The sequence below is a fragment of the Dipodomys merriami genome, unplaced genomic scaffold (assembly GCF_024711535.1).
Source record: "Dipodomys merriami isolate MVZ:Mamm:240054 unplaced genomic scaffold, mDipMer1.0.p SCAF_1015, whole genome shotgun sequence".
NCBI classification, from domain to species: domain Eukaryota; kingdom Metazoa; phylum Chordata; class Mammalia; order Rodentia; family Heteromyidae; genus Dipodomys; species Dipodomys merriami.
Window position 1 is genome coordinate 157,882 of NW_027202289.1, and position 2,598 is coordinate 160,479.

General features: G+C 41.7%; 1 pseudogene; it reads right to left on the reverse strand.

Moving 5' to 3' along the window:
* Positions 1–1,275: 1,275 nt before the first annotated feature.
* On the reverse strand, positions 1,276–1,679 carry LOC138807605 (histone H2A.Z pseudogene; annotated as a pseudogene).
* Between the last annotated feature and the right edge of the window lie 919 nt (positions 1,680–2,598).

Genomic DNA, 2,598 nt, shown 5'->3' on the forward strand with positions numbered 1-2,598 from the left:
CATGACAGACCTCAGCTATGGACCCCTAGACTGTGGCACTCTGCTGGAAGGGGATCCTTGTCTCCACGTGGTGGAGGGCTATCCATAAACCCAGAGGTAAGTGTCAGTGCCTAGGCCCCGAGTTCAAGGTTCATAACTGAGAAAAAAACAGAACAAAATTTTCTGCATGAGAGAACTCACTAGTCTTCAGTAATACACATTTTTGTCCCTGCCATGGGGACACATATGAGCCTCAATATTCTTTTTTATTAAATCAAACTTCTTTTCTTTATTGTGAAAATACCATACAGAGGCGTTACATTTACATCGGCAAAGTATTGAGTACATTTCTTGTCAATCATTGTTGCCTCCTCCTTTGTTTCCTCTTCCCATCCTTTCTCCTTCCTCCCCCCCACCAAAGTTGTAAAGTTCGTTTTTAGACATAATGAATTGTACATCTCATTGTGGCAATGGGTCCTCCTGTATCCTTATTTAAAAGATTTGCTTTATCCCTTCCCTTCCACAAATTATACCAACATCAAAAACAGTGAAAACAGGGGTTATACTGTGGAGGAGGAAACTACAAATCAACAAATAAATCATCTTATAAATATGTTAGAAACAATTCCATTCAAAAAAAACATGTGAATCCTTATGGTGGGGTTCATTTTACCTAACACCAACGTATCTGATATTTTCTGCTTGTCTCAGGCATATACTAGTTATTGCAAATAAGGGAAACCATGGGACCTATGTTTCTCTGGGCTTGTCTTACTTCACTTAATATAATTTTTTCGAAATCTTTCCATTTCCTAACAAATGGGCAATGTCATTTTTTTCTTATGGAGGCATAGAATTCCATTATATATATATATATATATATATATATATATATATATATATATATATATCACATTTTTCACATTTTTTTGGTATATGACCTTTATTGAGCTTATCCACTGCAGTGGAAATAATGTCTGTACAAAACCAAATGTTGTTACTATAACTTCTGCATCACAATTAAAATCCAAACAGTTTTTTAAAAAGTTAATCAAAACCCACTATTTCAGAGTCAATAGCTTCTTTGAAGCCACAGTAACACTTAAATATGATTAAGACTCGAATGCAGAAATTTGGTTGGTTGGAAAGATAATTAAACTTTCAACCTGCTCAAATAGAATTACAAAGAGGCAGAATTGTGTTTTTTCACAGAGATACAGTCCACTGGATTCACCAACACTGGACAGCTGTTAAGAGTATTTAGAGTCCTGAGATAACAAGGAAACCAGGCATCCTTTAGAGAGTCTTCTGTTGTCCTTTCTTCCCAATAAGAGACTTGTGGATGTGGGGGATGACACCACTACTAGCAATGGTAGCCTTGATGAGAGAGTCCAATTCTTCATCTCCATGAATAACAAGTTGCAAGTGACAAGAGGTAATAAGCTTTACCTTTAAATCTTTTGATGCATTTCCTACCAACTCAAGTTCCTCCGCAGTGAGGTACTCCAGGATGGCTGTGCTGTACATAGCGACGGTCGCTCCCACACTTACGTGGCTGGTTGTCCTAGAATTCAGATGTCGATGAATACGGCCAACTGGGAACTGCAAGCCGGCTCTCTGCGAGCAGGAAACCACCTTTGTCTTGGTCTTTCTGGAGTCCTTCCCAGCCTTACCACCAGCCATCTCGAATTCTGCTGAAGCTCACGCAAGCAAGGCAGCGAAAAGGCTATTCGGAGGCATGGCGAGGCCTCGGACACCTACTCCGTCGTCGCACAGTGATTCAAACTCATTTTTCACATTTTTTGTCTGCAAAATCATCTCAGTTTTGGAGTTCTTACATGGACCAGTGCTGTGAAGGACACAGCACATGACACTCTTTGCATGACTCAGCACACAGCAACAAATGCAGGACTCAGCGCACTGCACCCTGTAAAGGACTCAGCACATAGCACCCTGTGCAAGACTCAGCACAGAACACCCTATGAAGGGCTCAGCACATAGCTCTATTCCACAAATTGTTGATAGAATTAGGATGGTTTCATCAGTATCACCATTCACAAACCACACAAGATCACATCTAATGGTTTAGAAGGGTGTTTTTTTGAGGGGTGTTACCCATGGGGCTTGAACTCAAAGCATGTGCATACTGTTCTAATAACATTTGCTCAGGGCTAGAGCTCTACCACTAGGAGCCACATATCGAAGAGTCTCACAGACTTCCTACCGAGGCTGGGTTTTAAAGCCCCCAAACAGCTAGGAAGATGGGGTTAAGCCAGCCAGCAGGGTCTGGTTCCGTGCAGCTGGGTTGCAGTGCTTTACATCTGGCTAAGTCAGGTTAGGTGGCAGCTGTCAGCACCAGACTCCTAGTTTGCTCTGTGATGATGTACTTGAAATCCTGTCCTTATTGCAGTTAGAACATTCTACCTTTTTTTTGGCAGCAGTCCTGGGCCTTGAGTAAGGAGTTAGAAATGTCCCTAAGCTTTGGTGCTCCAGGCTAGCACTCGATTGAAAAACAGCAGAACTTCTCGATTTTCTGTTTATGTGGCACTGAGGAATCCAACCCAATGCTTTGTGCTAACTAGGCAAGCACTCAACCACCGAGCCCCAGGAGTAAACGAA